This window comes from Eumetopias jubatus, unplaced genomic scaffold, assembly GCF_037043125.1.
Source record: "Eumetopias jubatus isolate StellerSeaLion01/CBP00866 unplaced genomic scaffold, mEumJub1_p1.0 scaffold_11, whole genome shotgun sequence".
NCBI lineage: Eukaryota > Metazoa > Chordata > Mammalia > Carnivora > Otariidae > Eumetopias > Eumetopias jubatus.
In genome coordinates this window covers 45,724,083-45,736,526 of record NW_028274817.1, presented here as the reverse complement: position 1 = coordinate 45,736,526, position 12,444 = coordinate 45,724,083, and positions in this window count along the sequence as shown.

Sequence of the window (12,444 nt, the reverse complement as noted above, 5' to 3'; positions counted from 1 at the left end):
ACCGAGGAAATTAGAAACTGGGAGGATATTTGGTTTTGTTCTCATCTAAAGGTTTTAGGAATTTAAGTGGGTCTACCCCAGTCAAATGTGTTCAAAGGTAATTTTACAAAAATGGAGTGTAGTTCTCTTATAAATTGTCACCCAAAGCATAATATTTCAAGACTCAGAAAACTGGCTTTCTTTTTTTAAATTCATATTATAATTGCCTTGTCTCAATAAACATCCCAAGTGTGGGTTTAGCAAATTGCCGTGGTTCAGGCAAATTTTGTGTTTATACCTCTTTTTTGGTTAATTTCTCTGCTAAGTTCCCTTGAAAATGGCTTTTCTGAGAATGATTCTGACTATTTTCAGTGTTATCTTTGTACATTCGATTTACATCACATCCCAGGCTGAAGGTTTTTTCTGGTTTCTCCGAACTGTGGCTCTTCCTTGCCTTTAAACAAGAACTATCTTGCTACCATCCTAGGGTACAGAACTAGGATAATGGCCCCTGGTCTGCCCTGCTCTGAGCTGTGGTTTTAAGCAGGATGACAGATATTTATATTTCAGAATGGTGTACTTCCACACTTGATCTTGTCCATTGGGTCCCTCTCAGGCCTTGTGTTAAGGGTTTGGACAATGTGTGTGTTTGCAGATAGGCCTGGGGGGAGGGAGAAGAGAGGTGGGGAGAGCAGGAAGCCCTACTGGAGGGATAAGTTCATCCTTACAGGTTCATGCACATATAATTCAGTCCACCATTGAGACTGGGCTTAGTATAACTCTCTGGCCCTGTTGACCATTGAAAGGGTAAGTGTAATAATACAAGATCTTTGTTTGAGCACAGAGTCCCCTGTTTACTGAGCATTTCTAAGGTTGCAGAGTAAAGAACATATTATCAAGTGGGGCAGAATTTCTTTTTGGAAAAAAAAAGTGATAATTTCTGTTGAAAAATAATTTCCAAGTAGACCAGATTCTTAGTGGTTGCTGCTCAGAATGTTCTCTCCTTAATATCAATCTCTATCAGAAACCAAATTATCATCAGAAGATTATTTATTTAGTGCTCAGGGAATCAGGGCAAGCTGACTTAGCTGGATGTTGGTGCCATCAAAGGAGAACCTGGTGCATCCATTTCTGCTCTGGGGATTGACTTGTTGCTGAAATCAAATACTTGTATTCAACAATTAGAGCATTTTTCTCCCTGGACACAAATAAAAATTTTGTCTGTTTGGATACCCCCTTGACAGGGGTAGAATATCTGTGCATGGCAGTTTTATGACTATAAAGATGTATTATCAATTACCTTTCATACGGAGTTTGAGAGATGTATACTTTTACAGCAGGAGGAAACTAGTATTTGCAATACATTCTTCCCTACATGTTGATTAGTCTCTCCCTTTTCTGGATTATTTTTGTTGTTGATGTGTTGATGAGTAATGAAATTTGTTATTAAATTTTTCTGAAACCCAAGCAAAATGAATTGTCACCTCTTTAAATTCTTTTTTTCCATTTCCATTTCAGTCTTCTGTTCACTGAAATGTGATTTAACTGTGTTCACACTAATTTTTGTGGCTTTCTTTTGATAAGCTGTAATGACAATCCAGACATAATGACATGGATTCATAAAGCAAAACTTTTAGTTTTTACTTTCTTTTATCATTTAAAATGAGTTAAATGGATTCTCTTTTTGATATTAGAAAAATGGAATTTAGGCAAGAACAAATAAAAGCAACAACATTTAAAATATTTTATAAATCAGAAATCCATTCAAACTGACTTGGACAGTGATTCCTTATAATCAGTTACTATTTAACATCATCAGTCTTCGCCTCTTGTTAAGCTGGTCCTTGTAATCTACAGCCGAAAATTGGAAGTATTAAATCATACCATGTAACCTATGAAAATTCAATAAATTCTGGTTGATTTTCTTCCAATATAAAGGTTAAATCTTTATGTTATGAATATCACAATTTGTGAATGTCTATAAATGTATATTACACACACATGATTATGTTTGTTTAGGTGGATATGGTTATAATCGGGGAAGAATTAAGATATCAGTAACACCCTGGAATTGTTTTTCAACTGTTTTTAAATTGCTGATAGATGTCACAGATATATTTGTTCAATGTAGAAAGAGGACAAATTAGTGTTTGGGGAAGAAGGCCATAATATAGGCTCTGCATTGGCAGGCCACATTATGCTTCCAGCTGGGCATTTGACTATGAGTTCAATTTTAATCTTCTTTACTGTGTTTTCTTAAACCACAGAAATGACTCATGCCTATTAAAAATTAAAACAGATAAACATATAAAGCAAAATACAAAACTGCCCCCCTTCTCACCCATGTTTACAGTTACCTTACTATTACCAGTCTAATGTGTTCTGTGCATATACAAACATAAATGATATACATATTCACATTTTTATCAGAAAATGAACTCAGTCCATTGTTCTGTTTTGCAACTTTTATTTCACTTAAAATATATCACGTGTATCTTTCCAGTGCACCTCTTTCCTCATTTAACTTTGTTCATGCTGTCTTTCTCTGTAGATGATCTATGCTTTTAGGTAGTCATATCACTCAGCCTTTCCCTTTAGGGCTTCTAGGTTTGGGCTCATGCTGAGGCAGACTTCCCACCCCAGGGTTTTAAAATAATTTTTGATATTTTCTTCAAGTTTTTAAAAATGGATGTGTGTGTGTGTGTGTGTGTGTGTGTTTAATCTTTCTGGTATATACTTTTGTGAATGGTATGAAGTAGAGAAGTAATTTTACTTCTTTTTCCCAGCCCCAGACATTGAATATACCATACTTTACTCCACTTTTTGGCAGAAATTTTCATACATTATTAGTCATATTATTTACAAAATGTTATTCTTCTCTGTAAATGGAAACATTATTGCTCTTTTTGCTATCTTTGAGGTATGGTACATTGAGGACTGTTGGTGAAGTCTTCTATCACAGAACCATCTTTATCAAAGATGAAATTAATAGTATTGGGTTGCGATAGTAGTAATTCATTGTGCTATGAGTCTATTATGAAGACATTTAAAACACCAGAAGAATAAATACAATACACTTTGGGCTATGAGAATGCCACAATTTTTAAAGGCAATCTAGCAGATGACTTCGTGAGTATGACAACGCTTCACTCAAAACAATCTTAACATTGTCCTGGGACACATGACAGTGAATGAACTAATCAGTGTATTTGAGAATTTGAAAATCTGCTAGCTAATTCAATCTTCCAAGCAGGAAAGTTATTATATATTGTTATATGTGCCTTGGAACCAAAGATAAGACACTGATCTTTTTGAAACATGGAATGAACTGTTAGATCTAGAGCGCTTGAGCACTATGAATTAAGACATTTCAGTGGACACTAACAAGATAAAGTGATATTCTTATAAAAAAACTGGAAGAGATAGAGATTTAAACTTACAAAACACACATGAGTACAAAATAAAAAATAATATAATAAAAAATGAAATAAATATCAGTGGGACATTGACATTGAGACAATATTAGGTCACAGTCCAGCTTTTTCTTGCCCAACTTCTGGGTTCTATTTGTTTATATGTTTTATAATTTGTTAGTATTTTGATTTTACATTTATTGTTAGTATTTGTTTATAATTCTCTTTAACTATCTTTAACAGGTTTTGGTTTTAGGGTTGCTAGCTTTATAAAATTCATTAGTGAACTTTCAATTTTTTTATTCTTTTCTAAAAGGTAGAGCTTGAGTAACATGGGTTATTATCTCTTCTTTAAAGGTTAGATAGAACTGAACTGTGAAGTCATTTGATCCTGGTTCCTTGTTTAATGGTAGGTCTATAATCACATTTCCAATCCTATCTCTAGTAATTTGTCTGCTCAAATCCTCTATTTCTTCAGTTAATGTTGGTAACTTCTATTAGGAAATCATCCATTACCTCTAGAGTTTTTAATTTGATGTCATAGATTTGAATGTAAAATTATAATTCTTTCAATCACAACTATTTATGTAGTTAAACCCTTTATAATTCATAATTTGTATACTTTTGCTTTCCCTCTGTTTTCACTTAGTTGTACTCATGAAGAGTGTTTTATTGGTCTTTTCAAAGAACCAGCTTTGAATTTATCACTTTTACAGTTGTTTATCTTGGTCATTATTTTTATCTTTAACTTTCCTAATTTCTTCTATTTTTGGATATGTTCTGTTGTATTCATCTTTATCTAATTCTTCAAGAAGAGTACTTATTTCCTTTATTTATGGTCTTCTTGAACAATAATGGTAATTAAAACCTTATTTTTCTCTGAGAACGGCTTTTGTCATGCTCCATAGGCTTTGATATGATGTATTCTCTTTTTCTTTGGTCTCCAGATAGCTTGCAACTTTAGTTTTAATTTTCTCTTTGACCCAGTGGTTATTTTAGAGAGAACAATACTATATTATCAGGTAGTTAGATTTTATGGTGATCTTTTATTATTTATTTCTAATTTTGTTAAGATAAGAGGGTGTGCCTATAAATTCTCTAATTTTTTTAAAATATATTTCCTTCTTCATTTACTGAGTTTTTAAATTTGAAAATTGTGTTTTTCAATCCCCAAAATTATTTTTCTTGCTTTAATTATAGGCCTTTCAGTGCTATCATTATTTATTTTGCTAAAGATTATATTTGAATCCTTCAGTAGTTCTATTTTGGTGGGAGATAATATAAAATTTTCGGTGCACAGACAATGGATATGAATAGTCACTTATGGAAGTGATACAAGGGATTGGGGAAATTTGGAGAATGAAAAACTCCAAGGAAGGTCTTCTGGGAGCTATCCCTTGGAGGCAAGACTGGGCTTTGACTGAAATTTGATTGAAATCAATTTTATGATTCTGTGTTTATTCTTCACCATATCCACATTTTCTTCAAACACTGCTTCTTAGACATACCTAGTGATGCCTATCTAATACTACATTAACGATTTTTCAAAAAGTGTCTTGAGATTGTTACCCATAATTTATCTGTTCTTTTACTCTGTCTCCCCAACCCCTTGCAGATCTGTAATGTATCAAATTAGCAGCGTTTCAACTATTGTATTATGTGTTGATTACTTCAGTTGTAGTGCTCAGAATTTAGTGTCTAGGTGAAAGCAGAGTGCAAGCAAGTAAGTTGTGTAGAGACCGTGGCTTGACCAACAGCTGATACCATTTCCTAATGTGCTCACCCTGCTTATATCTCCAAGGGAAACCTCTAAAGAGTGAGAAAGAAGAAAACATACAATTATTTACTAAGGGATGGGGTGACAGACATCGAAAACTATTGAACATTTCCGAGTACTTTCTCACTGGAATCCTGGAAAGAGAGTGCCATTTCCTCCTTCCCTTGAAGATGGTTTCTTTTTTTTTTTTTTAAAGATTTTATTTATTTGTTTGAGAGAGAGAGAGAATGAGAGATAGAAAGCACGAGAGGGAAGAGGGTCAGAGGGAGAAGCAGACTCCCTGCTAAGCAGGAAGCCGGATGTGGGACTCGATCCCGGGACTCCAGGATCATGACCTGAGCCGAAGGCAGTCGCTTAACCAACTGAGCCACCCAGGCGTCCTGAAGATGGTTTCTTATTTGTTCTCAAAGTAGAGATTTAATATTGCACTGGGGATTGTAAATATATACATATTGACATGTATGCATAAATGGTAGAATATTATATTTTAGATATAAATGTATGGTCTTGTTTTTCTCTTCCACAGTATTTCTTACTTTTCCATTTTCCTCATTCCTTTCTTCAGGAAAGATTTATGGAAGGGATTTGGCAGCCCAAACATACGAAAATATCATACTAGGTTTGGTTGGTGCTCTGCACTAGGATGTATCTGGTTACAGTTTTATTTCTATTCAGCGTGCTGAAGACTCAGTGTGTTCAATATAAATATTCATGTCTTCCTTCAGTTGTGCCACAATCTCCTCAAGTATTTGCCTTTTCCTCATTCGCTCTAGTTTCTCTTTATGGAAAAGCTTCCAGGCATATTTTAATATTTTCCACTCTTTCTGCCATGTAGTCTAACTTCTCATTCATATTTTGCACCACTTGATCTTTTTGGGCTCCATTCTCGGTAATTTTTTGAGATCTATGTTTGAATGTCTCAATTATCTCCTTGCTTTTGAGTTTACTTCTGCTAGGGCCATACACATTTCACCAGTTCCAGACTATTTTTATGTTAATTTATATCCCTTGGGTTATCAAACATGTAGGAAGTGTGAATTCAACCCCACACCTATGGGTGGAGTTGGCCTGGGTTCTGATTGCTCCCAGGGGGCTCTTTACCCACATCCTTACATAAAAGATAAGCAAAACAGTATTTTTGCTGTGAGGAAAGGTTTCTAGTCATCATTTCATGTCCTGGTTGTGCTTCTGTGGGGCCTGGGTTTAGACAGGAGCTAAGTACCAGCTTCCCATCTTCCACTGCCTAGAAGCATTGCCTTCTGTCACTAGGTGGGATTAAAACCCTGGCCTCCAGCCCTTAAAACCAATATCCATCTGTTTGTCTTTATCTCCTGCTCATTGTTGTTAGTTCCTTCTTTGATTCTTGGGGATTTCCATTTCATGATTATGAGCTTGACTATATTACTACTTTTAGAGGGGGTGCATATTCTATCATTTCTGTGAGAGTTTCAAGTGGGAAGAGGAAAGCTTTTGAAGTCAGTTCAGTCTGCCACTGACTAGAAGCTCCTCAGAAGTTTTGTTAGATTAGATTGTGTAGGTGACTTATGGTCATGTCTCTTAAGAGACATTTGGGGATGGGGGATGGCTGCTTTATATTACTTCTAGCCAGGATAGTATAGGGTCTTACCAAGCTTTCTATATCCCAGCATAGCAATGGCAGGAAGCAGCAGAGAAAGTCTTGATTAATCAAGGATGACACAGAAGCAAGTAGAGAACCACCATGTCTGAAGGGGCCACAAGGAAGGAACGAGAATGGTGACTTTTGTAGATGATACCAGAACCATATGGACTCCTTCCTTCCAACACTCTAAGGCACTCAATAAGCATCCTCGAACTTAGACACAACCATGGAGAAAATAGTAGATCTTGAACTCATAGCATTTCGGTCACCCCCATGTAGTGAGACTACAAAATGGAAATTATGAGTATTGTTATAGAAAATAAAAGTTGGATGTCTTAAACACTTGAATTTGTGGACTGAGATTTATTCCAATTACATAAAAATATATATGTATATATATACGTACAGATTTGTTTATGGATGGTAAAACAGTTGGAAGGATATACCACAGTGTGTTAGCTATGGCATTCTGTAGCAGTGAGATTACAAGATATTTATATTGTCCTTTTTGCCTAGTTAACTATATTCCTTATTTCAGCTCAAATTTCACTGCCTTAGGGAATTTTTCCTGTCCCTTATCTACTGCCTCAGAGTGTGTCTTGATCTTCTGGTATATACTCTTGTATGTCTGTGTTCTAGTCCTTCTCTGTACTTACATGAAATTTTAATTATACATACACTTGTGTGATTTCTTGGTTAATGTATATCCTCCCCTAGTCTGTGAGCTTCATGAGTGCAAAGACCTAGTCTGTTTTTCTCACCATTGTATTCTCATTAACTTGCATAGGCACTCAATAAAGACTTATAAAATGAATCGATGAATACATTTCTGCATTGTTTGAATATTTTTATAATGACTGTACGAATTTCATTATTAAAAGAAAATAAAAATCATCCTATTTAGAAAAAAATATAAACAGACCTATTTAGTCTGATTCCTAATATTTTTGAGGGTCATACTTACCATCAAGAATATGTTGGTAATTGTATCCCCGCTCTCCTGAAAAATCCACATACATCCTCCCTCCACTCCTAACACATAATCTTGCATATACTTTCCAGGTATTTTTTACTTGACTGGAGAACACTTGGTCTAGGTTAATCAGTATGGTCAGTGGTGAGAATTCCTTGGATACTGGCCTAAGCCTGGCTGAGGGGCCACCAGGGAGGTGGTGGAATGGCAGGCAGCAACCTTGCAGCAAGGTTAGGTTCCTCCTGGGTTCTCTGGAGTTTGGGGATGAGATACTCACCAAGCTGCACTCCTCAGGCCAGGTAAGAGGCAGGAGAAATGATTCAGGGCAGCTTCTACTCAGGCATTGTGAATAAAGAATGAGAACAAGTGGGTCTTGGGGGGCTCTCCCTACAGCAATCACTTCTCTGGGCTTCATGGAAACCCTCAGCAGCAGAGGTGTAGGAGGGATCTCATTCCGGTTTCCATTGGTAGGAACAAGGCTCCCATCTATGCTGGGACTGGAATTATCTCTATGGGAAACTGGGCCAAAGGTATTTACTCAGGTTACCACCTTGGTCACCTGTCCATATATATCCTTGGAGCGAGCAACAGAGTCAGGTGCCGGAATGCAAAGAAGGAGAGACTCTGGAAGGGGTCAGAAGACAGCACCTTCCCTCACTCTTGACAGAACAGGAAGGATCAGACCATCTCTGCATCCCTCACATTCCACACACTCATCTCTCTCAGCCTCACAGCTCTTCCCTTTGCCCAGAGTTGAATCTCATTGTTCAGAAGGATTCAGTCTAAAAACGTATTAAATATCTTAGCATGTTTGGGGCACCTGGGTGGCTCAGTCGTTAAGCGTCTGCCTTCGGCTCAGGTCATGATCCCAGGATCCTGGGATCGAGCCCCACATCAGGCTCCCTGCTCCCCGGGAAGCCTGCTTCTCCTTCTCCGTCTGCCCCTGCTTGTGTTCCCTCTCTCACTGTGTCTCTCTCTATCAAATAAATAAATAAAATCTTAAAAAATATATCTTAGCATGTTTATTAACACTTCTTCCACAGAAAAATGATACAATTGTAAAACTTAATTGGACTAAGGCACTTGAAATGATGCCTCCCTCTTAGGTTGGAAAATTTTTTTGTGACGGATTTTTCCTCATATTGATTCCTTGTTAATTTTTCAGTGAAAATAATTTCATTGCCTTTTTTCTGATGGTGAAAATGATTGCATGCCGATGCTTATTTTTAAAGGCTGAAATAGTACTGGAAAATATGAGGAAGTAAGTAAAAATCTCATGTTCATTCCCTGCCTCTATTGTTGACCTCCTGCCCACTCTCTAGCCCCAATCCTTGCCCACTCCACCCTCATTTTGGTGGATGGACATGGTTACTAGGGAAATGGAAGATAGTACTGCTTGTGGGATTGAAGGTGGAGTGAGGGGCCTGAAGCCTGGGGATCAGGCCAACCCTGAGAACGGTATTAGTAAGTCTGAAGACATTTGAAAACTGTTACCCAGAGTCAGGAAAAGCAGGCACTGTGACCAGCATCCTGAATGATTAATATCTTTTAATAACATTATATAATTCCTTTTACAAAACTCTTGCACACTGCGGCAGAGGATGTTAGTGCTCTTCAATATCCACGCTGTCTGCTTCCTCCTGGGCACCCAGCTAGATGACAATGATCAGTGTCCCTTATGAATGAGTGTGTCCATAAGACTGAATTTAGTCCAATGAATTGCAAGAGTGATGTGTATCATTTCCAGATTTCCCTCATAAAACTCCATGCCTGATCTGCGCTCTTTTTTCCTATCTACCAGTTGAATGGAGAGAACTCTGAGTATCTAGTGGAGAGTGGAGTATAACATTGAATGAGCATGGGACCCTGAAGGGCCATGTGCAGCAGAACCTCTCTGCTGACCTGGAACATTAACCTGAGACTCTTTTGTGAGTGGGAAATAATTTTTTTTTAAAAAGTCATACTATTTTTGAGTCTTTTGCTACAACGGTTTTAGCTTTTTATGCTACTACGACACTAATAGATTTCTTTCCTTCCTTTTTTTTTGGACTTCAGATGAGGAGGATTATAACTCTATTCCTTTCTTCATATCATACCATCTGCATTGGTCTAATCAAAACCTTTCCCTCTTTTCTTTATTCATTCATTCACTACTTTGTTTCTTCTCATCTCTATTCCTCACTTCCATTCTTCTCCCCAGAGGCTACTGTTCTAATATATTTGATGTGTATATTTTTGTTTGAGTTCTTTTTATTTTTATTTTTATTTTTTTTAAAGATTTTATTTATTTATTTGAGAGAGCGAGAATGAGAGAGAGAGAGCACATGAGAGGGGGGAGGGTCAGAGGGAGAAGCAGACTCCCTGCTGAGCAGGGAGCCCGATGTGGGACTCGATCCCGGGACTCCAGGATCATGACCTGAGCCGAAGGCAGTCGCTTAACCAACTGAGCCACCCAGGCGCCCTGTTTGAGTTCTTTTTAAACTTACATTATTTTGTATGCATGAATTTTTGTGTATTTTTATTTTGGGGGGCAAGCCCTGATATGCACCATACATTTATTAGTAAATATCCCTCTAAAATCAGCAACAATATTAAAAAAAATCATTGCACTACTTGGTCAAGCAGAACTAGCAACTTTCACTTTTAAAAAAGTACAAATCTGTTATAAATTTCGATCAGTATACACATATATAATACAACATACTAGTTATGTTAAATGCTACAAGTCACTGTGAATCCAGTGGAATGGGGAAAAAAAGCTACACATCTAAGCTTTAAGAACCATTTTTTTTCTCTCTATATTAACATTTTCTCAAATACATATATGGGAAAAATGAAGTAACTGTAAAATGTGCAAGGAACAGACACCCCCACCTCCAAATTACATCACAGAACACAGATGCTGGGCCCAGCTAGAGCTGGGGGCTGGGGGCTGGTGCCCACTGTCAGACCTGAGGCCAGAAGTTGGTAAATAAATGAGTAAACAATGACAAGCCCCCACCACAGGAAATCACTGGTAACATGATGGCATCTATAGCAAGGTCGGCAAATCACAAACATCCTAAATAATTGTTTCATAAATTTTTTTGGGATGATTTTTTAAAAACTGGTGTGTTTCCCTCCCCTCCCCACCCCCATAGCTGCTCATTGGAATCATTGCTGTAGCCGAGGCACAATCCGTGAGCCTGTTTCCGCCTGCCCCAGGAACTTTAAGGATTCTGAAAACCTTTTGTTGGGGGTGGGAAAAGGTCGGGGGTGGGAGAGGGTGCTTCCCTGTGCAAAACACGTGGGGTTTCAACACTGCTATAAATATAGAAACGTCGCCTGGAGTTATATACAGTAAGACTTTGGGTTCTCCACGGGGGTAGGGCCAGGCTGATGGGGCCCCATAGCAGGCTGAGGGGAGGCAGGGAGCCAGGGCCCCTTGGGGAGAAGAGGGTGGTTGGAGCATCCTTGAAGTTGCAGGCGCCAAGGGCTGCCTGCTAGGATGTGCCGGCCCCACACGTGGTTCATTCAGGGCAGCAACCCCAGCTGGGGGTTGGACAGGGACCAAGCAGGGAGAAGGTGGGAGCCCAACCAGATCCTATGGTGGGCCTCCACCAGACCTTGGAGGGCAGGGCTCAGGCTGGGAGGGGGCTCCACGCCCTCCCTGGTCGCTGTCCTCCTGGGACTTCCTTGGAGGAGACTTGCCCAGTCAGATGCCAGACGGGCCCTGGCTGGAGGGAGAAATGCCCTGAAAAGCATATGGTCCCGGAAGGCTCTGGGGACGTGTGCAGTACAGTGCATGGAATTATCAATCAGCTGAGCACAGACCCAGCCCCCCCGAACTCCACCCGTGACCGCCAGCTGCCCAGCCCGGCCCCAGCCCCAGCCGCACAGGTGCATGCAGACCAGACGGGCACCACCAGACCATTCCCTCCTCCTGGGCACTTGGCCCTGGTTGGTCCCTATATCCCCCCCTTTAAACCAAAAGAAAACAAATTGTTGAAAAAATCCACACCCACAAATCCTACCCGCGATTTTGGGCCAAATGAATAAACAATAACAGCTGCTCCTCACGTTCATGCAAAACAACAGAGAGGAGAGATGGGCGTGGGTCTCGTCCCCATCACTGCCAGGGAGGCATGGCCACCAGGAACACAGGAGGTCACTCTCCTCCGCATGGCCCAGGCCCCCTCAGGATACATGCCACCCCAGCTCAGGGCCTGTCTCCCGTCTGTTCAGGAGGCTGGCTCTGATTTTTAATTTAGAAATGGTATGGTGCTATGGTTCTCATTGTCTTTTTTCCCCCCTGCTCAGCAGTATTTAAAAAAAATATGTTACATGTTACTCTGTGTATATCTAGGCTGTAGTTTCTAACTGTTGTATGATGTACCACAGTGTTCATCTACTTTAATTTACTTCCTCATTTTCCTAGAAACAAAATCTAGACTGCTTCCAACTGTAAAATACTACCTCAAATACTGTGATGAATATCATTATACATGTCCCCTTATATGCCTATGTGAAATGTGTTCTGGAATATATATAAAATAAATGGAATTGTTGGGCCACCGAGAATATGTATAGTTAATTTGATTAAGTACTGTCAGATTGTTTTTTGGAATAGCAGCTCCAGTCTAAAATCTAATCGGCTGTGTGTGTTGAAGTTCTTATATCTCTGGATCCTTGCTAACAATTG